This window comes from Nomascus leucogenys, chromosome 4, assembly GCF_006542625.1.
Source record: "Nomascus leucogenys isolate Asia chromosome 4, Asia_NLE_v1, whole genome shotgun sequence".
Taxonomy (NCBI): Eukaryota; Metazoa; Chordata; class Mammalia; order Primates; family Hylobatidae; genus Nomascus; species Nomascus leucogenys.
This window is the reverse complement of record NC_044384.1, coordinates 116,126,609-116,150,754: the sequence shown is the minus strand read 5'-3', so window position 1 is coordinate 116,150,754 and position 24,146 is coordinate 116,126,609. Positions and strand designations below refer to the sequence as shown.

At 34.3% G+C, this 24,146-nt stretch overlaps 1 long non-coding RNA gene across 1 annotated transcript in view; it reads right to left on the bottom strand.

Annotated features, from left to right (window-relative positions):
- The window catches only part of LOC115834720, a 525,967-nt gene that overhangs the window by 421,400 nt on the left and 80,421 nt on the right, over nt 1-24,146 (bottom strand). The window contains exon 2 of the long non-coding RNA XR_004029594.1: nt 11,270-11,323. This is a non-coding gene — a long non-coding RNA (uncharacterized LOC115834720). The remainder of the gene's footprint in view (nt 1-11,269; nt 11,324-24,146) is intronic.

The window sequence follows — 24,146 nt, the reverse complement described above, 5'->3', positions numbered from 1 at the left end:
TTTAGTAGCTTAGTAGCTGTGTGCTTTGGTATTGATAAAATTCCTGGTCTACTTGTCTTACTGGGTTGATGATAGTATCAGATAAATAAATAAGGAAGTCTTAATTGTACAGTATCATATATATTTAAAGTATTATGGATAATGTAAGTCCCTCTAGATTAGGCACTATGCCTGATGTTTGTATTTTCCAAAGCACCTGGAGTGAACTACTACAGAAATGAAGCTTTTTCAACTGAGTGCTCAGAAGATTAAGAAAATAATTCAAAGGCTGAAGGGCCTGATCTACAGGGCAAGATTAAATGAGAACATGTACTTCATCATTCTGTTAGGCAATGCCTAATGGAGGGTCAGGACTGTAAACATGTATTTCAAAGAGGTAAACGCAAAGATGGAGAATTATTTCAGTTGATACGAAAATAAATGAGAACATTGAGAATGAAATTAAAAAGGATCTGGGTACCAAAAATGATCAAAATTACCTTATCTGGAATCTTTCAAGCTACCATAAAACAACCTAGATTTTTTATCTTTATTTTATCGTTGAGGTGATCTCCAGAGACAAATATATACCTTTTGATGGCATACTTTTCCTCCCACATTAGATAGAAACTCATCTTGAATTATTATCTTTTTAATTCAAACTATCATGGGAGAAAAATAATCACAAAATATATTGTTTTTTCCAAAACGTCAATTTTTTTACCACTTGCTTTTTTTTCTTCTTACCCACCATGAACTTCCTATTTCACAGTTTCCTTGAGGAATGCTTCTGTGAGTGTACAAGTGGAACTAATTGAAAAAGATCAGATTTAATAGAATTTAAACTAACTGAAGGGAGAGATAACTTCAGTCACAGTAGTATCAGGGGAAATGAGACAAGACCAAGGGAGATTCTGAAAACTAAATTACCACAAATGCACTGTAAATTCTGCAAAGGCAGGTGTCTGTTCATATTTAACTTGAAAGAAGATAGAAGTGAGTCAATATAATATGATAATTTTTTTAATCCAGAGAAGCACTTATTAGTAATTTCTTTGGCAAAGATACTTGATTCAAAGGAGGAAGAAAAGAGTATATTATTTCCTTTCTGAAAAAAGCAAGATTCTGTTTACTTCAGACTCAGTAAGAAATTGGCATTTTACTAAAATGAGACTATAGCTTAATTGTTCTTTTTCAAAGAATAACCCATAAGCAAAAACGTGGTATTTGAGGAAGTTTGTCTTTAGAATGGCTTTGAACATACATTAGTTGGTCTTGAGCCCTATACTTCTTTTCTCACATTTCTGGGAGTCTCTTACTGGCACTCCTCTGAGGCCTGATCTCACTGGGGAGATCCTGCCGATAATAATAAATGATGATAGGGTCATGCTTTGCAGCTTAGAGCAGTCCCATTTGTATTCGACTTCTCCACTATGCTAGGAATTTAGATAACTAAGGCAGAGTTTCCTTTTTCTCCCACTTTCCACATTACCAAAAGTTCTCATGTTCAGGTTCTTTTGATCCTGGCATCTTCATTGCTATCAAAATTAGTTATTCTGCGACTCTTGTCATCTTGGTACTGTCTAGGAATATCATACTTAATTACCACTTTGCCAAGCTATGAGTCCTTGCATCAGTCACCCACCCTCTTTGATTCTATTTCCTCATCTGTTTAATCAGACAAGATGATCTCAAACCTTCTATCACGTGACCCTAAATCAGTGTTTCTCAACCCCAGCACTACTGACATTTTGAGCAAAATAACTCATTGTTGTGAGGAGCTGTCCTGTGTATAATAGAATATTTAGCAGCACCTCTGACCTCTATACAAGATACCAGTAGTAAATAACACCCCTTCCTAGTTATGACAATCAAAGATGTCTCTAGACATTGCTGAATATTCCCTGGGTAGGGGTAGGATCACCCACAGTGGTGAACGATCATTCCAGACCCATATCAAGAAGATTGTTTCTTTTTACAAAATACTAAGTTAGGTGCCATGCAGTTGTCTAAAAAAATTTTTTAAGCATAAACTATCCTAAAATATAAGTCTCATATTCAGTAGAATTCCACCGTATCTCTTACCATTCCCACAAAATTGCGTGTTCTTTTTCTTCTCTCTCTGCCCTGTTTAAATGCTGGTTCTGCACCATCAGATGTGGTCTGATCAAGGCTCTCCTGACAGTGTGCCTCTGACCCATGCAATCTACCACAGCTGGTGCTGCTACGTTCAGTTACATCACTTTTTCTGTTGTCGCAAGTGGGCTTGTTTCATTCTCAGTCTTTGTGACATCTGGTTGTTCTCTCCTTTCTAAAATCCTGTTTGCACAGCCACTTCATCCCACCCTGTTCCCACAAGAGAAAGAGGTTCACAGTTTCCTTTTTGTGATTGACCCTATTGTGAGAACTGGTGACTGTTTTGGGGGGAGCCATATCAATGAAGAACTGTTTCTTCATGTGGGCTTGTCTGAGAGCAGCCACAGTGTTGTCTCCTCTCAGTGTGCATGTCTCTGCACTGGGCTAGTTAAAGAAGCTGTAGGAGTAATGATCAATTTATGTGCATTCTGATGCAATGAAATTAGTATTTGAAAATTTATGTTTTGTATTTATACAATTTTTGATAGTATAATTCAAGACAAGTTATTTGATGTCAAAATTGTAAAAAAAAAATTATTAGTTTTTGAGTTGGAGTCTCACTCACTCTGTTGCCCAGGCTAGAGTGCAGTGGCACACTCTCGGCTCACTGAAACCTCCACTTCCTAGGTTCAAGCGATTCTCCTGCCTCAGCCTCCTGAGTAGCTGGGATTACAGGCATGTGCCACCATGCCCAGCTAATTTTTGTATTTTCAGTAGAGACGGGGTTCACCATGTTGGCCAGGCTGGTCTTGAACTCCTGACCTCAAGTGATCCGCCTGCCTCAGCCTCCAAAATTTCTGGGATTATAGGCGTGAGCCACCATGCCCGGCCACAAATTATTTACAACCATTTATTTTATATTTTAAAATAATAACCACATATTGATTAGAAGGGTGTTGATGTATGTTAAAAATACAACAGCATTATTTTGTCAATAATGCTAACCTTTTGGACTTTAAAAATAATTTCCTTTGCAGGACATTGTTAGAGGGACTGTTTAATTTGTATTGCTGGGGGGGATACAAATTTATAATTTGTGTTATAAAAATAGTCTCTGGAAACTTGATCTGCATATATGTATTCAAAATGACAATCAGGCCATGAGGTATTACAGGCAAAAGAGATTTCTGCCACTTGGAGATTTGGTAGTTTGTGCAATCTCTGACGTGAAATAATATTTCACTCCTAATGCCTTCATTCCTCTAACACTTCTGCTTCCAATGGTAAATATTAATGAGAAAAAGTGTTGTGACCAGTAAGCACACTTGTGCCTCTTAACACAATTATTGGTTTTAATAACTTCAGAATTGATTAACAGCCTGTTTGTTTTATGGAAGCTGCTCAAAGACAAGACTAACTAGGACTAGACTGTTACATCATTTTCACTGGGACACAGCCCAGTCCAAGGGGGACGTCTTGTCATTACTGAGCACAAGACAGGATTCTCAGTCTGAACTATATGAAGCAGAAGTCTGAATCTGGCCATTTATGTCTTTTCTTAATTCCTCAATCCTGTGTGCAAAGAACTACCCTCAAGTAATGTATAATCAAAGGACAAAAAGGGAAAAAACACGGGAGGAAATATAGTGAAAAACCGAGCAATATATGTTTACAACCAGGCCTGGTTCATCACTAAATTAATGATCCAGGTAACTAGAAATGGTTATCATGAAGAAGACAGCCTTAAATAGGATTCATTTTTTTCAAAGATCATAGAATGACTCTATTCTTAAAATCCCAAGAACTAATGTTTTTTTCATCCTTGTGAAAGGGCTTTCATAATGAGAAATTCTTTGTGTATTGTCCCATGGCTGCTTTTAAATCACTTTCTGAAAAAAAAATATTGAAATATAATACACCTATCATATAATTCATGCATTTAGAGTGTAGAATTAAATGCCTTTTGGCATATTACATCATTAAAATTTTATGTGGTGCTAAAATATATGTAACAAAACTTGCAATTCTAACCATTTTTAAGTATGCAATTCAAAGATATTAATTATATTCACAATGTTGTGCAATCATCACTTTTTTTTTTTTTTTTTTTTTTTAGACGGAGGCTCACTCTGTGCTCAGTCTGGAGTACAGTTACGCAATCTCGGCTCACTGCAACCTGTGCCTCCCAGGTTCAAGCGATTCTCATGCCTCAGCCTCCCAGTGGTTGAGACTACAGGCACGCACCACTGCACCTGGCTAATTTTTGTATTTTTAGTAGAGATGGGGTTTTGCCATGTTGGTCAGGCTGATCTTGTACTCCTGATCTCAAGTGATCTGCCCACCTTGGTCTTTCAAAGTGCTGGGATTACAGGTGTGAAGCACCACTCCTGGCCATTTCTATTTATAAAACTTTTCATCCCATCATGTAGAAACTCTGTAACCATTATGCAAAAATTCTGCATCTCTCTCCCACCAGATTACCCTGGTAGCCTCTAATCTACTTTCTGTCTGTATCAATTTACCTATTTAACTATTTCATATAAGTGGAATCATATGTTTTTCTTTTGTGTCTGGCTTATTTTATGTAGCAGAATGTTTTCAAGGTCCATCCATGTTGCAGCATATATCAGAATTTCTTATCTTTTTAAGGCAGAATCGTATTCCATTATATGCATATTGTACATTTTGTTTATCCATTCATCTGTTAATGGTCATTTGAGTTGTTTCCACCTTTAGCTATTGTAATAATGCTGCAATGAATATTGATGTCTAAATATCTGTTGAAATCCCTGCTTTCTATTTCTTTGGTTATATACCCAGGAATGGAATTGCTGGTTCATATGGCAATTGCATGTTTAGTTTTTTGAGGAACTGCCAAACTAACTTCCATGGTGGTTGCATCATTTGACTTTTCCACCAGCAATGTGTGCAAGTTCCAATTTCTCCATATCCTTGCCAACATTTCTTGCTATTATTATTTTCTAGATTATCCTGGTAGATTTGAAAAAGTATATCATGGTTTTGATTTTCATTTCTCTGACAATTGGTAATGCTAAGCATTTTCTTATGTGCTTATTGTTCATTTGCATATACTCTTTGGAAAAATGTCTATTTAAGTTATTTCACCATTTTAAAATCAGGCTGTAGATTTGTTGTTGACTTGTAGGAGTTCCTTCTGTGTTTTTGATACCAACCCCTTGCCAGATATACGATTTTCAAATATTTTCTCCCCTTCTGTAGGTTGTCTTTTCACATATTCTTTTTAAAAACAAAATTATTTCAATAGCTTTTGGGATACAAATTGTTTTTTCTTACATGGATGAATTATATAGTGATGCATTCTGAGGCTTTAGTGTACCGAGTAGTGTACATTGTACATAACGTGTAGTTTTTTATCCCTAGCCGCCCCCCCACCCTCCTGTTTCTGAGTTTCTAAAGTCCATTATATCACTCTGTATGCCTTTGCTTACTCATAGCTTAGCACTGACTTGTAAGTGAGGGCATACAGTTTTTGGTTTTCCACTCCAGTGTTACTTCACTTAGAATAATGGCCTCCAGCTCCATTCACGTTGATGAAAAATACATTATTTTGTTAATTTTAATGGCTGAGTAGTATTCCATGGTGTATATATATATATATATCACATTTTCTTCGTCCACTCATTAGTCAATGGGCACTTAGGTTGGTTCCACATCTTTGCAATTGTCAATTGTGCACTATAAACTTATGTGACTTCATACTTTCTTGATAGTGTACTTTGATACACAAAAGTTTTCAATATCTGTGAAGCCCAATTTACACATTTTTCTATTAAATAACTGTCAATGAAGCAGAAGTTAAGTAAAAAATGGCATTGGAAATTCTATTTTCTTCACTTTTGAGCAATATTATTTGAGGTTACTGTTCCATGTGCTTATCAAAAAACTTAAGGCCTGTGTTAAAGTAACCCATGGAAATGTCAGGCAGCTTCCCAACCAAGTAGTCATTCTTATACTTATTTTTGGTTCAACAAATTTAGTTATGTATAACAAGGGCTTAACACTGCATTAGGCATTGAAGGAAAACAAGAAATGGAGAGAGAAAAAACACATAAGGTTTCAATGTACTTTGAGGAAGCCCACAGAAGAGCAGGAGAAAAATGGGAGTCAGGGGAACGGAGTGTGTTGTGGCCAGATACTACAGATTTCTAGAGTTCTTACCGACATTTAGTCAATTTTCTTGAGTAATTGTTTCCCTGTTTGCCGTGTGCTTCTAGGACAATGTCCAGAAATTTTAAATGATTTTTTTTTTACGATTTTCACCAATTAAATCACTGTTATACCAGGGCAAGGGCCTGCCGAGCTCCTCATGCCTCCATTCTAGGAGCCCCACCCCACTGTTGGTTGTTTCTAATATGTAGCCAAATAAAATTGTCCTGCTTGTCATCATCTCTTAATTTCACACTCCTGATTTATTTCACCTCTCCTTCCCTTATTGAGGCTCTACATAGCATAGTCTTGAATTCAGTAGACACTCATTCCTAGAGGCTTCCTATCTTGGCCATATTGCTCCCAACTTCTCCACTTCTACTTCACTTACTATTTGGATTTTTTTTTTCCCAGTTCCTCCACATCCTTCTTAAACTTATTTTTGACTCCCTAATTTACCCATAAGGGTAATGTAATGATATCTACTTTCATTATTCACAACTTAAATATATCATGTACCCTGTCAAGTCCCAAATCAGTTTTGTAAGATGAGCATCTTTCTCTTATCCAGAAGGGTTATAACTAAGGGTTTTAAATCCTTGAGTGAAGAAGAATATCACCCTAACTGCATAACAGTTAACTTGGCCTTCTAGTTGGTAATAATTTGTCACCAATCTATAGGTGTTAATTTTTTTTGAAAATAGACACGTTTTTTAGTAATTTTCCTTGTCTAACATTTTATGTCCAGTATCTTTAGAAAATATTTGCCAGTTATGCTATGGTTTTAAATTTTCTATCAAGTAGAAACATTCTTATGATTTGAATAAACCTAATAACAATGTTCACATAATAATTAACCTTCACAACAGCTCTATAAATCATATATTGTGCATCTTTTCTGATTAGGAAATTTAACTCTAGATCACTACCAAATTCTGCATATTGGTGGCAGAAATCTGTCTGAAGTCTCTCTGTATTCAAAGCCTGTACTCTTAACAACGATATTCTAAAGTGGTTGTTATGAAAGCCCACTTGCCTTCAATATTATTGTACATTTACAAAATAGAGAATAAAGCCCATGTGCAAAGGCACAGAGGGTTAGGAAACAATCTGCATTATAGCAAATTGCTGATAAACCAAAACCGAGCAGTTTATAAGTTGCTTGAAATCAGACTGCTTCCTCAGAGACCCTAGATATTACCGCCGGTCTATGGAAACAAATTATTTTGGAAAACATGTGATCATATGACCACAATCAAGCAAGGAATTAATTAAACAATGTGTACCACAAGGCACCATCTCTACTCGTGCTATTGTCCTTGGCCCCTGCCCTCTTCACCTGGTAAGATATACTCTCTTCACATCTCACTTAAGACTCTCTCTCCAACAAGTCAACTGTTCTGCTCCAGGTTTACTTCACCGTATTCACCTTTATGGTACTTGTCACATGACACTAGATTAGCTGTTTATTATCTTCATGCCTTGGCTGGACTGTGAGCTCTGCTAGGAAAATCCCTGAAAATTAGCATGTCACATTATAGGCATTCAACACAGAAAACTTCTTCAATAAACACATGAATAAAAATATCTCCTCATGTTATTAACTGTTGAAGACAACTGCTATCTCTCCTTTCATGAGGTATAGAAACACTTGTAACTTACTCTCCTTTAGTCTTATTTTTCTTGTAAGTTTTCTTCTTCCCTTCCCATGCTTCTATATCTGAGTAGTGAAGTTATTTGGCTTTATTTTGTCAAGTGTCCCTTTCTACTTAAACATAATGAAGAATGGAAACATTACAGACTTTGATTAGACTATCTAGCTCAGCAGACTTTATCACACAAAATATAAACTTAAATTTTTAATGAGAAATGCGGACTCTTTCCTCTCTTATACTTACCGTATATCCATTTGATTTTTTAAATAATTAGATTCTTAAAACCTTTCTTTTCTCCTTTTATTAGTTAGTAAGTACTCATCATTTTTTTGGTCCAATAAACATAGTATAAATGGCCATCATATGAAAAGTACTTTGGTTGGTGATGCTGGTGATAAAAAAGATAAATAGTATATGCATTTGTTCTCCTGGGTCTTATTATCACACGGGAACCAGAGAAGCATAAATCATACACACACACACACACAAACACACAGAGCAAGCTGATACAAACTTTCTGAAAGATGGTCTTCTGTAAAAGGAGATGTCCTGTACTCTAACATCAGTCATGCAATCTCTGACTCCTGATTCCATGCACAATGCATGTTAGGAGAAATACATGATTCTTAGCTCCAGGTGGATGTGTCCTGAAAATATCATGACTCCAATGAAGGGAAGTGAAAGTCATTAGGCATGAAATGTTTACAAAAAAGAAGAGTGACGGATTAGATACCATGTTTTGGAGAGTGGAGAAGTGAAGGCACTCTCCTTTTTTGACATAAAATTTCATATACCTTCCTTTGTGTAGGTAACTGCATTTCCTCGGCCAGGTATTATGAGAGCATTTAAAAAAGAATAATAATATCTGTATGCTTCTGACAAAATATACATAAATCTATACTTTACTTCCTGCTTGAGACTTATTTATTTCATGTTAAATTTCTCTGTTGCTTCAATTAACCCATGCTTTCATTTGGCTTTCAACCTAAAAATTATTTGGACTTGGGTGAATTTACCAATGATGCCAAGCTTTAATTTAGCTCATTTCCCTAATAATCCACTCCTCCATCTCTTCTGGGATCATACAGCAGAGCACCTGTAAAGACAGGTTTCCCAGCTTTACTTGAAGTATTCAGAGTAAGTCTTCTGCTTCAGGCTTTGTAAATATTAAAACCAGCCTGAGTCATTTCCTTAATATACACAGAATATTCAAAAACAGTTCTCAACTGAAATTTCTATTCAGTGTAAATTGAGTCTTAAAACACTAAAACAAAACAGAACTAACTTTGAATGTTAAAGGCAGAAACCATCTTTTTACTGCTCTTGGTTTTCTTGGTTATCAGTTTAGTATTTTGAAGTTATACACAGCTTGTTACTCAGAATCAGAGCCTTATTATTTTTTGTTATTTTTTCCTTCCTAAAACAGATCTCAAGTTTCATTTTCTTCTTTTGACATTTAAAGTCACAGTCCTTTCATTCAGCTTAATGGTCCTGAAAATCCTAAAAGTGTTAGGAGAGTTTATTTTCCATGACATGGGAATTCTTAATAGATCCAACTTTCTTAAGAATTATTACATCTTTGGCTTTGAGCTTCTTACTTTTCATTTCAGATTCACTCCCATTAGACTAATAACTAAAAATTTGTTTTTTGCTATTGTTAAAAATCCAAAATTGGGCTTCTATGGAAAATCTCAGAGTTGACTATTATTATCAGCAAATATTTAGCTGTATCTTGTACCTTCTTGGCTTAGAAAGTCCTAAGGTGGTATTTCACTCTAAAAAAAATACTCTTTAATTCATAGGTTGCATTCTAGTTTTTTTTTATTTAATTGGGAATAAGTAGAATCCATCATCCAATGTCTTTTATGACTTCTATTATAGGTTTTTGTTTCAGACATATTTTGATCTATAATGTAAATAGAAGAATAATTTCACAGAAGATTGTAGCTTCCATTGGGTTAAGGAGAATCTAGATCCATCAAAGGCATACATAATTAAAGGATAAGAAATCTTCCCGTGTATATTTCAAGAAAACTACTAGAAAAGTAAAATAGATGTTTAAAATTGATCATTATTTCATTTCTTCCCCACTCTGCCTCAAGTACAGGTTTCATTGTGTTGCTCGTGCTTTAACCCAGAAATAGTAAACTTACCAATTTATGTGTATTTCCCAAACCTGTGGATTTTGCTAGACTGTCATATTATCACTATAATTAACCTCAGCCCCAGGTGACAAGGAGTTAGTATAGATAAAGAAAATTCACCCTCACACCCAATCGGTTATCCCGCATCTTTGAATCTTTGGTATTATCCATAGGAAATGCAATTTATAATGTGGATCCCCAGTTCTCCTCTTAAACAAAGCATAATAGCAAATAGCTATTTTAAAAAATATATTGCAGATTGGTTATCAACCTTTTAAAGGAGTCCTTCCAGAATTCGAGAATGCTGAGTGATTCCCTTTCTTGCTTTGTGAAGCATGCATAATATACAGAATGCTGACGAGAAACCCTGCCAATCTGGCACCTCCAGATGGTTGAAAGATGGGAATTTATAAATTGGATTGCTACCTTCTCCAAATATATCATACATTTCCTGGTCATTTTTCTCCCTATAATATGCCTCATTAAGTGAAAAGTTTTAAAGACAGTTGGAAAAATTGTGCATAAACTCGTATCCAGGTGCCCTGAATAACTTGGCTCAGCTTCTCCACAATTCTAACTTAAACTTGAGGATTTTCTGAGGCCCTTGGACATTCTAGTTCTCTGAGTCTTTGAGGCACTAATTAAACATGTGTATGCTCTTAATAAACGTTGAGGAATATTAGATCGACTTGAGAATATTAAGCTTATCTTCACATGCAATGTCATTGAGTTTAATATTTTAATCTATCTTTCACATTGTAGCTATAATAGTAAATTCTGACCAACTTGCTTATTCTTACTTATGGGAATTTTATTTGCAGAAATGCAAAGGTAATCTCTGTTCTCTAGGCCACACATTCTGGTAGCAAATATAGGGTTGTTATTAACAATTGCAAAACAGAATCTCTACAATCTACCTCCCACTCACTGAAATATACATTCTGCAGTATTTTGTTTTTTATTGAATATTCTCCTATTGTATGATTCATGATAGCACATCAGGACCAGTACCAGGCTCAAGCAAATGAGGTATGTATATCATGTATAGAATTTAAGAAAGTAGTAAAATCTTATTAATCAAGCTGATTAATATCTTAATACAATTCTTACTGCAATATTTTAAATTACCAAAAATAATGCAAAATTCATATTGTGCAAAATATCGTATTTTAAAATAAATATAAGGTCCAACTCTAATCATGCAAAATGCTGCCTCACATTTCTTACCTTAATTCTGGCTCAATGGCAAAACATCTGCCTTCTTGTTTTCCTCAAATTGCACTGTAATGGCAAAAAGTTATTTTAAGTATGAAACAAAAACAATTATAAACAGAAAGGAGTGCAATTCAAGTTTTCAAATAGAAGATAAATAGTCAACAAGATTAACTTTAAAGGAAAATCACGTTGAATTTCAGCTCAGACGTAATATTTATGAGCTGAGTCCACAAATATTCAGAGCTGAATCAACAAATACAAAGACAAAAATATTCAACAAATGTCGAATGATCAAACGTAAAAAAAAAGAAAAAAGTTGATGTTAACAAATGTAAAGAGTAAGGGAAATCTGACAGAGAAGAATTCATGCCAAACAATTGGGTATTTTTCCTCAATCATTTTAATCTAATCTAATTTTTATTTCAATATGTCTTAGGAATGGGGTATTTTTATAGTTAAAAATTGAAATCATAGAGAAGAACATAAATAAGAGAGAGGAACCAGGATGAATAAACAGAATCGTAAATGCTAAATAAAACAATAAAATAATTCAAGGAACAAAATCTTGACTTGATAGATGCTAGAAGACATGGCAGACATAAAAAGAATAGGGGGGGTACGTAATCCAGACTTGGAGCGAGGGGGATAGATAGGAGATGAACAGGAAAGTTACTAAAAAAAAAAAATAGCCTTCGGCCTGTATCAGCATCAGAGCTGAGGGAGAATGGCGTGAAGGAGCGACTGAGTGAGCGAGATGGCATGACTAGTGGCAAGAGAAACTAAGAAAAAAAAAAAAAAAAAAAAAATAGTGAAACGAAAAATAGCAAACAGAAAATAAGGAAAACATTTTTAAAACTAGTATTATAGTTGCCAAAATCATTTAAGATAATTAACACATGGGTTGCATGAATACGTTTTTAGAGTAGACATCTGAATTATTTATCTGGAATATAAATTCAGTCATATTCCCAGAATCCAGATTACCAAGGCAAGAAGTACTTGCTGAGGTAATTTAAACTAGCTGCTATATAAAACCACTTTGCCTAAAATTCATCCCGTGCTAAAAGTCAGTGAGCACTTCTGGAAAGCTCTTCTTTAAGCACTGAATCAGAAGTCAAATCATTTTTCATCTTACATTCAACATCTTTTGGCTTCCAAGGTGCACTGACATCTGTCAGCCTTCAAATATGAAAGGAAAAGACAAATGAGATAGACCACTACCTACTTACACCAACTCGTACTGAAAGGGACACACATGACCCCAGTTAGCTTACTTTTGGCCAGAACTGGTCATATGGATCCTAACTACATGAAACGGGTGCTGGGAAATTACGCTTTACTGTATTGCAATGGAAAATAAAATGGTTTTGTAAATATATGGGTTTTATCTGACACTTTCTAACTAGATCACCTGCAACAGAAATTTAGAGGTACGAAGGGAAATATCCAAGTAATCCATTATCCATCTAATGGAAATTCTAAATGGAAAGGGGCAAAAATAAATGAGGAGAAGAAATAATAAAGAAATAGAAAATAAGTGTTTGGAAATGAAGAAACATTTATTTGAGGTGGCATGTTGAATGGAAAGCAGGACTAATGAAGTATTATCCATATGTACACATATTGAATTTCCATTTCCTCAAAGATAAAAAGAAAATTCTAAAAGCTTTTAAATAAGAACAGAAAGTTATTTACACAGAAAACATTATAGAAACAGCTGTACACTGTCTTAACAACACTGAATACAGAAAATAATTTTAAAAGTCCTCAATTCTGAGGGGGAAAAATCACCTTTAAACCTAGAGTTTCATCCCGAATCAAATATGAGGGCAAAATAAAGAGGTTTTATTTATGAAAAAGGTTACGATATTCATTATTCTTGAAGTACATTTTTTGTTTTGGTTTGTTTTGAGAAGGAGTCCCGCTCTGTTGCCCAGGCTGGAGTGCAGTGGAGTGATCTTGGCTCACTGCAACCTCCACTTCCTGGGTTCAAGCGATTCTCCTGCCTCAGCCTCCCAAGTAGCTGGAATTACAGGTGCATGCCACCATGCCTGGCTAATTTTTGTATTTTTAGTAGAGACGGGTTTTACTGTGTTAGCCAGGATGGTCTCGATCTCCTGACCTCATGATCTGCCCATGTCGGCCTCCCAAAGTGTTAGGATTATAGGCGTGAGCCACCATGCCTGGCCAAGTACATTTTAAAAACATATTCATCAGGATGTAATTTCAATGAAATTAAAAGTAATTTAACTCAGGGGTAACATGAGCTAAAATAAACAATGACAATTGAGCATAATGCAGAATGGGAATGCTAGAAAAAATAAAGTGTAATCTAACCCACTGAAATACATATACAATTCATACACTCTAACACACTGAAATACATATACAAGTCAAAATTTTGTAAGATGTGAGACTGCATTTTCTTTTACACGGTTTCAACTACACAATTTCATTATTGTATGAATGTGATGTACATGCACATAATCATAATATTATGAATACTATTATTGTTTTCTCCTTTGAAAATCAAAATACCGACAAACCACAAATAATTCAATGCTATTTAATGAAATAGAATGTATATTCTATAAACTTTGTAAATGTAAAATGCAATATTTATAGTAATAGGAAGGGGGAAGAGAGATGAAAGAATTAAAGCCCTTATTCCATTCTCTTTTATAGCACAAAATTAGTAGGTATTTTCAAAGCTTGATAAATCAAGAAATAAATATTAAATTTAGAATTTAACACTAGAAGTGTCAGTCTCTGAAAATAATAGTAATATATCCAACAATATTGGGATTAGAGGTTAGAAGGGAGAAAATGGGAAGGTGGGTAGTAACACATGAATGTTTTCTAAAGCAGGGAGACTGCAAAGCTTGTCTAGAAAACAATAATCAGGAATGAAGATATATATATATATATATTGCATCAACATAAAATGTTAAACAAAGAAAAACTAAAGCCAGAAATATTTTCGGTATTTTGTTATCTAATGAATGGGGTTAAAGGAAAGACTTTAGTAAAATTTTATTTCCCTCTCAATGGTTAGCATTTTTAATATGTGAAAACATTAATTGTATACCTGTTAAATAAAAATACAATACCACACATATTATCCCAACATAAAGTAGTCCTCAGGAATTATATGCAATTTGCAGATTCTGTCATGTTTCTCAGGAAGACATGTGCTCAATTTGTAAATTTATGTGACCAGGGAATATTTATTAATAATGCCTATTTTTAACCATATGACACTGTCTAACTATAAGTGCTACAAGGTTAAATGGTACTTATGGAAATTGTCTATTATTCTAAACTATCCATTTTTTAAGTATGCGGTGAAGAGAAACTCTCAGCTCGGTGCCTTAAAAGGTAAAACAAAACTTGAAAAAATGTGAGGCAAACCACTGTGACATTAAAGCAGAGTGTGAAAAACAGCAGAAAACTAGTGTCCAAAGGGGAGGAATTTGAAAATCAGTGAAACTTGGAGTTGTGAGAAGTGCGGAAAAGACTTAGTGAAGCCCTGGAAGGGATACTGGAAGTGCTTTGCCTAAATATCACTGGTTGCTATAAATCTCAGTCTCAGGAACCAAGATCAGCTTTCTTTTCTAGGCTAATACTAAAGACTTGTTTATAAAAAATACATACATACACATATGTCAAAAGATTGTAATATTCACATTTCTGATAATATACACAGCAAACATGTTATGATTATATCTTTCTGTGATTTCTGTTTTTATCTTTGGCAAAAGATATACACTTCTGAAATTAAATATTTCAAATGTAAAGCTGTTGAAACTTTTTTTTTTAGGTAGATTAATCAGAAATTTTTATTGCTTTCTTAAATTCCAGAAACCATAAACAAACAAATTCTACAAAAGCCAAGTTTGAGAGCCCTGAACAAGATAAGGAGTTACAGTATTTATAGTATCACAGCAGTAAGTTCTGTTAGTGTGGAACATACGCTTATTATTATTTTTAATCATAGTTCACTTGTTAACACTACAGATTAAGCAACATAAATGGTTTAAAAAAAATAAGCCTACAGAATTTTTTTTTGTAATTCAATCTCTTTTTTTTTATTATTATACTTTAGGTTTTAGGGTACATGTGCACAATATGCAGGTTTGTTACATATGTATCCATGTGCCATGTTGGTTTGCTGCACCCATTAACTCGTCATTTAGCATTAGGTATATCTCCTAATGCTGTCCCTCCCCTCTCCCCCCACCCCACAACAGTGAAACTTTAAATTATTCGAAGCCTTGTGAGAAATGTGGCTATGTGGCCTGAGTCATGTGGCATGTAGCTTCAACTTCTGCCTTTTGTTGCTGCAAATAATTAGGAAGACCAAATGGTACCAGAGATGATACCCCTTCTGACCACTGCTGTCCTCACAGAGTAATAAAGTTATCTTTCTTGGGATGTAGCAACGTGTAACCAATAGAATTGCTGTAACATGCACTGGTCTTGTGTGGGAAATGTTGTAATCCTGCTAAAATTTATCTGTCTCTGCCTATATAAGTGAAACCTTAACTTCTTTATTTTGGAACACTGACCCAATTTGAAGTTGGTGCTTCACGGGTGATCACCCTCAAGCTTTGCCCTTCAATAAACTCTAAACTTAATCATATTTTCTGAATCTCATTATTTAAGGTTAACATACTTATTATTTGTTTTCATGTTTACCTTCACAGATATTTATGGTTTTATAGCTGGTCCTTTTTGGGTCGCCAATTTATTTTCTTATTGCATTTCATTAGGTTGGATTACTAAGGTTTGTTTTAAGGCTTTCTATAGGAATAAGTTTGTAAATTCCTTGTGAGTAGCTAAAAAAAAAAAAGCTTTCATTAAAGTATAATATTTTCAAATATATCTACTAATCAACCTTATTAGTTATTGTATTCAGACAATCTACATCTTATTTTCATGATACACATAATATGCTATGAGTGGATGCTTCCATTGCATTTCTGTCAATTTATCCTTGCAATATCTGAGATATCTGAGTTATTTATTTAAATCAATATACACTGTGATGACAATAGATGGGTCCAAGTTGTATATATTACCTTTATCCTTTATCATTTTACATTATCTATTTTTATTTTGTTTCTTCTTTGGTGTGTTTGGTTTTTTGTTTGTTTGTTTTTGAGACAGAGTTTCACTCTTGTTGCTCAGGCTGGAGTGCTGTGGTATAATCTCAGCTCACTGCAACCTCCAGCTCCCAGGTTAAAGTAATTCTCCTGCCTCAGCTTCCTGAGCAGCTGGGATTACAGGTGCAGGCCACCATGCCCAGCAAATTTTTGTATTTTTAGTAGAGAAGGGGGTCTACCATGCCCAGCAAATTTTTGTATTTTTAGTAGAGAAGGCGGTTTCACCACGTTGACCAGGCTGGTCTCCAACTTCTGACCTCAGGTGATCCACCTGCCTTGACCTCGCAAAGTGCTCGGAATTATAGGCATTAGTCACTTCACCTGGCCTCGATTTTTATTTTATTTGATATTTTATGCCCCAAATAAGCTTAATTGACTGTTTATCATATACCAACTATCTTGTTTAATATGTCAAGCATTTTTTAAAATTAATTTTTCAAAATGAAAATTATTCTTTTAATATTGAAATTTCTGAGATATATTTATTCAATATATGGGGTTAGTTTAAAATTTTGATCTATTAGAATTTTGTTATTTTAATGAGTACAAATTTTCCATTTATATTAATATAATATTTATATTTTGAATTAATTCTGCCCTTATTTCTTCTTTTAAAATCACTTTTATGCTTACATTGCTCTCTACCATTTTACCATATAATTTTTTCTCCAGTTGTTTTGTGGTATGCTTTTGTTTGAATACACATTTTTCCTCCTTCTAATTTGTAACATACAGATTCCTTTTAGAACTTCTAATGGTTGCTATTTTAATGGCAATGTTTTTAACCATCCAGTATCTGATTTAGGATACACAGTCTTCATTAGGAGAGCTGAGAAAATTAGCACAATCACATCAATCTCTCTTCTTTTCCCTTTTTTAATTTACTGGTCTTATGCGGTTATCGTCTTACTTTCAGTTTTTTGTTATTGTTATTACTGTTTTCTGTAGGTTCCTCTTATTAGTTTATATAATATACCTAAACCTCTGTTTCTTTCTTTTATTCAGTGTAAATATTATCTATTAACTTTTGGGTAAGGAAGATATGAAAACCAGCTCAATCACCTTTTTTCTTCTTTTTCCTGTCCACTTTGAGAATTTTTGTTGTTGTTTTTATATTATTGTTCAAATTTATATTGCAAAGATAATATAATAATTTGTGATATATTAAATAACATATTGCAGAATTGATTTCTTACTAGTTATACATTGTACTGCAGTGATTCTCAGCCATGTTTACCAAGGGTTTTTCTCTCAACTCTTGATGAGTGGACATCCATGCTAATTTGTGCATGTGTATGTGTGCGTGTGTGTGTGTGTGTGTGTGTGTATCATAATTTACCTTATGTGGTTTGAGCTGTTTTGATTTGAAGAAAATTACCTGAAAATTTTATATGTGAATTACAACTTAACTATGTATAATATGCTTTTCACATGGTTCTCCTTGAAACTGTTTCTCAAACTGAGCTACATGTTAGAATCAACCAGGGAGCTTTTAAAAGCCCAGGTTATACCCCAGAACAATTAAACCAGAATCTGTGGAAGTGAGGAACACACACTAATTGATTTTTGTTTGTGTTTGTTTTCTCAATAACTCCTCAGGTGGTTCAATGTTCAACTAGTTATCAAACCAGTGTCTTAGAATATGGTGAGCCTCACTCGGCTACACCTAACACTGGACTTGAGGCTGGCCCAAATTTGCACAGGCTGCTCCCCCAGTCACAATCCCACTACAAATTGCATTTGACTTCCTTTTTCCTAAATAACTTTTTCATTGTTTTAAAAATTCAATTGTTAAACATTTGTTTATGTATTGATTGTGCACAAATGTTGCTAGAATGTGATATGCCTTTTAGATCTTAAAATTTTATTCTTTCTTCAATTCAGAAACATTCTTATTATTTACCTATACTCTTTTTAAATTTAATTTTGTCCTGATCTGAATTTATACTTGTTAAATGGTTCAATATTATTTTAAATATGGTCAATCTAAGAATTAAACTGTCTTTTAAAAATTCATTAGAGTATATCTTTTTATTCTATGCTCTGATTCTTCCACTTTTTCTTTTCTTCAGAGCTATTTTCCTATATCTGGCCATGTATTTTCATTTTTGTTTACAGCTTATAGAAAGTATTATTTGGCTGTACACTATTGGAAATTGCAGTTCTGTTTTGTCCTTGTTAGACATTTTCTCACGTTTTTATCTTCATAGCTATATTTTGCATATTAAGGAAGTTAGTGGCTTGTGAGAGGCAGGAAGCCATTGCCAAAATAATTTCTTAGGAAACAACTTCATTCCTTGTTCTCACCAAACACCAAGTGAAGAGCCATGTCTTTTCCCCAACTGGTCAGCCTTTCCTCTCTCTGTAATAGCTATGTGAATATTTTTGCTTTATCTAGTGGGCTCTCATGTTAGTGAAGCTGAATGCGTTTACTAAAGCTAACAGCTCCTCAGCTATTGCTAGTACAAGTTGGGTTAAAATCTACCCACATCAAGTGGATCTGAACCTGCCCCCTTCTCTGTCCTAACTGTAAGCCACACATTGGCTGTAACTTTCTTGCTCTCTGTACCTCTTTCACTTGTATTCAGCTTTTCTGGCATCAAAGAGTTAGTGATGCACCCATGACATCGTTAGAAGTTATTTTTACCAGGCAGGCATGGTGGTTCATGTCTGTAATCCCAGCACATTGGGATGCTGAGGCAGGTGGATCACGAGGTCAGGAGTTCAAGACTAGCCTGGCCAACATGATGAAACCCTGTCTCTACTAAAAATACAAAAATTAACCGGGTTTGGTGGCACACACCTGCAATCCCAGCTACTCAGGAGGCTGAGGCAGGATAATTGCTTGAACTTGGGAGGCAGAGGTTGCAGTGAGCCAAGGCCAAGCCATTGCATTCCAGCCTTGGCAACAGAGTGAGACTCTATCTCAAGGGGAAAAAAAAAAAAAGAAGTTACTTTTTTCTTGGCCATCATCAAGTCAAGAAAGGATTGGTGAATAGCATAGGAAAATCTGATGATATCCTTTGACAGCCCAGATTTGTTCTCTTTCTCTCTTGACTTGAGTTTGCCCAGGTCTGTAGCTCTGCTTGTCATCTTATCACTGCTTCCCAGATGGCCTTTACTTCTGCAGGTGTGAAATTGCTGCTGCTCCAAACTCTGTCCACCCTATCACAACTGCACAATACCTCCCAGAAATACCGAAAAGCTTCTTGCTTATTTGTTGTCCTCCATTTGTTGGGTCATTTCAGATAGTATTGCAAGACAAGGAAGGTAAATGTGGGACCAAGTCTCTATTTTGCTATGAAGTGATCCCCTTCCATTATTATAAAATGCTCATAAACTTACACACAGAAGTAGCTATTTCTTCAAAATCCACTTTAGTGTCATTAATCATCTCAGCCCAGCAAAAAAAGAGTTTTAAAGTTATATGAAAATAAAAGTTGATCAGAGTTAGTGACCTCTATTTCAGAGCTGAGGAAATCCTGTGAAATCAAACTTCATATGCTATGACAGAAGTATGGGATTTTAGTCATGTCCTCACTCCACCCACTCACGACTGGTAGCAATTGTTTAGAGTCATTTGTTACTGACTAGTGGCCTGACCCATTATATTCATGTTCCTGGAATTTGTGAAACAAACACTGTATAGCCAATCAACAGTTTATGTCATTTTAATGGAAATTTTTGGTAAATAACTTAGGGAATTGCCTCTTCTTTCTCTTTAAACATTCATTTACAATTGCTGCTAATGAGACTATATATTCAGGGCAACTTGAATGTATGCTCCCAGGTTGCACCCCTCATGCTTGGCCCACATGAACTCTCATATACTTTGTTTTAATTTTGGCTCAGTTTCTTCCTTTTAGGTTGACAAAGACAAGTCGAACATGATGTATTTGATGAATGATAACCTTCTTTGGGATTGTAGAAATTGCCACACACACAGGCATACACACGCACATTTTGTAAATGATTACAAAATGCCATTCTTCAAAAGCTGTCATTCTGAAAAGCAGGTCTTTTCAAATGATTGACATTTTAAAAAGTACAAATTGAATGATGAAACTGTTTTTAACCTAATATCAATATAGACATTTGTTGAAAAGCAATTTGAGTGGTATGCTTGGTAAAAAGTGAAGATTATTAAAATGTTGAAGACTTTTAGGAATCCTCTGGCAGCCCTGGAGCCTATAGGAGGTCTAGCATGGACCATAACTGTGTGAACAGGGAGTGTTATTCAAATCTGGACCAACCAATTCCAATCAGTCTAAGGCTCCAATCTGTGCTCATGGGCCCCAGAGGAAAAAAAAATCATTATTCAACTGCCTTGTTACACAAATAACAAAACTGAGGTCAAGAGATGGTAGATTACAATGCAATTGCCAGTTATATGGTTATCCTAGATAAGAGTAACTCTTGTCTTATTTCCTGATTCTTCCCCCAGGATACTTAGTGAGAGAATAGAGGACCTATGTAGACATCTTCCAGACAATCCAATCCAAGTTTTACTATCAAAACATTACAAATCCCCTATCCAAAACAGAAGAATTCAAATGATCTCTAAAGTCCCTCACAGTGTGCAGTTCAGAGAATGAGAAACATTACTATGCTAAGGCTTAACACACTGAAAAGGAGATTCTGAGAAGAATGAATTTGTTTTATCCTCATAATAAAGATACAGGAAATTAATTTGTTTTAGAAAGAAATGCTGATAGACCTGAAGTAAACACTGCTATGGAACTGTGTAAAGCCCTGAAATTGATCCTTTGTGCCAAGTTGTGTTAAGAATATAGATTGCACTACCTAATTCATTAGACAATTAATACGAAGACAAGATTATATTATTTTGGACACTATTTGCAGAACTGACATTTACAAGCTTCTGATAACTAAATAAATTTGAGTTAAAAACAAAAGAAATATGATAAAATACATTTGAGTTAAGAACAAAATAAATATAATACTATACAGTGAAATATGCTTATATAAATACACCCTTGAGACAGATGATATCATACATAGACTAAAATATATTTCGGAATCATCGTTGGGGTTTGGTTTTGTTTTAGTTCAGTTTTTGGTGGGGTAGTGAGATAAAGTCACCAGAAAAAAAAAATGTTAAGGAAATCACAAAGGAAATCCAAAATTAGGTTGCTAAGAAACCAACCCATTAGAGGAACAGGAAGTAATCCAATAGTGCAAACCTTACATCTTTCAATCAAAAGTTTCTGTATTATTCTTAGCCTGAATGCCCCAATTAGCTATGCAGTGAAAAATAAACATATGACATTTAACAAACCAGGTCACAAGTGAGTGGTAGACTGAGAATCCCAATTTTTAACAACAACAACAACAACAAAGAAACCAAATTTGCTTTAAAAAAAGAAAACTTGAAAATAGATATACATAAAAATGTGAGGAGAAGTCATATTTACATTGTTATTGGGGGTAGGAATGAGTTAGGTGCCAGATAAGATTGTATTTCAAAATAAGGACCAGGCCAGGTGTGGTGGCTCACACCTGTAATCCCAGCACTTTGAGATGCCAAAGCGGGCAGATCATGAGGTCAGGAGTTTGAGACCAGTCTGACCAACATGGTGAAACCCCATCTCCACTAAAAAAAAAAAAAAAAAAAAAAAAAATACAAAAGGTAGCTGGGTGTGGTAGCATGCACCTGTAATCCCAGCTACTTGACAGGCTGAGCCAGGAGAATTACTTGAACACGGGAGGTGGGGGTTGCAGTGAGCCAACATTGCACCACTGCACTCCAGCCTGGGCAACAGAGCAAGACTCCGTCTCAAAAATAAATAAATAAATAAATGGATAAATGAATAAATAAATAAATAAATAATAAGGACCTAGAATATGCAGAGCTTTTTACTGTGGATTATTTGAGTTTCTTCTACAAATTGCTAGCAAGATTAACCAAACTCAGCTAATTCAGTCAATTTAAGACACAAAGGATTTAAACAACAGATGGCTGGTTAAACTATATATATGTATAATATCTGTAAGCAGAGATTGTACTTTCTTTTCAAGAGACTACCAACTATTCAATTTTAAGATGTCTATTAAGCTATGACACCAATTAAAAGTGTTTTAAAGAGGAAAAAAGCAATTATCTCCATAGATGTAGAAAGTTATTTGATTAAATTTGATATCAGTTCTTGATGAAAACTCTTTTTTAAAAAAGTAACAGTTCCTATTTTAACATGGTAAGTATATATGTCAAACCAAGATATATATATTCTAAAATAAAGGTTGGCAACATGCTTGTCATTATGTAATGGGAGCATTCCTGTTAAATACAGAACATGACAAGTAAACATTTTATCACCGTTAACATTGAAGAGCTTTGAAGAGCTTCCAGGAGTGTGCTCCAATGCAATTATACAAGAAAAAAAAAAAGCAAGCTCTGCTAGAATTTAAGTTCCATTAGGGTCATGATTTGTCTCTAATTCAATACATATTTACTGACTTAATTTTCAAAGTAATAAATGAAGACAAAAAAGGCAAAATCATCTATATTTGAAAATTACTATGATCATTTATTTAAATACTCCAGAGATGCAACTAATAAGCAATTAGATCTAAGAGGGGAATTCAATATGTTGGCTGGTTACAAAGACATAAATAATTCACAAAAACTTCTAGAATTTATATGAAGATGATTTTAAGACTCTTAAGGCAAATGAAGAATATTTGAATAGACGGCATAACATACTTAATTTGAAGCTAGATGGAATTCATATTTTTAAAGTAGCAATTAAAACTAAGTTAATCAATAACTTATTGATTAATGATCTTTAACTATTAAAACTGAATGTATATTAAATATAAAAACGAGAATAAGTAAGAATAACCAGGAGCAAGGATACATCCTGTCAAGTATAAAATATTTCAGTTAAAAGAGTTTGTTAATATTTCAGGAATACATTCAGTAAAACAGAAAGTACAGAAATAGACTCAAATAAATATAAAGATATAGCATAAAATGAGATTTGTACCTCAAATCAATGAAAGAAAATGGACGAATTAACAAACTGAGGCATCAAAATGGAGAATAATTAAAGTCAATTTACCATACTTCCAAAATAAAATGTTATACACAATGATATATGAAAGGCTGAAAACAGAAGAAAATGTGTGAGAACTCAGAGCCATAACAAAATGAGAAAGTGAAGATGACTACATTCGTTTTAAAAGGTAACAGACATAAAGTCAAAAGACCAATGATAAACAAGGAAAATTGTAGTTTTTAGCACACATAACTTACACAGGATTAATTCCAGTTTTATGTTTATAATCAAACATACTCCTTGACATTATAAGAAAAGAAACAAATCCCATATAGGAAAAAAAGGATGGAAAGAATTTCAGAAGAAATTTTACAGAAAATAAGAAAAATAAAAGATCTCTTTATAATATATAATAAATATTTAAACATTTTAATGCATTAACAACTTTAAAAATATATATTAAATAACAATGAGACAGCACTTTTAACCAAACAGACTGACAAAATGTTGGTTATACAAGTGCTGGTAGACATGTGGAAAAACTCAGCCATCCAATATGGTAAGAGTAAAAATTTTGCCTGGAAATTTGGCATTGTCTATTGCAATTTAAACTACACACTCTCTTTGACTCATATTTTGCTTATAGGAATCTTCCTTAGATCACATGTCCTGTGGCAAAGGCTGAATGTTATTTAAGAAAAAGGA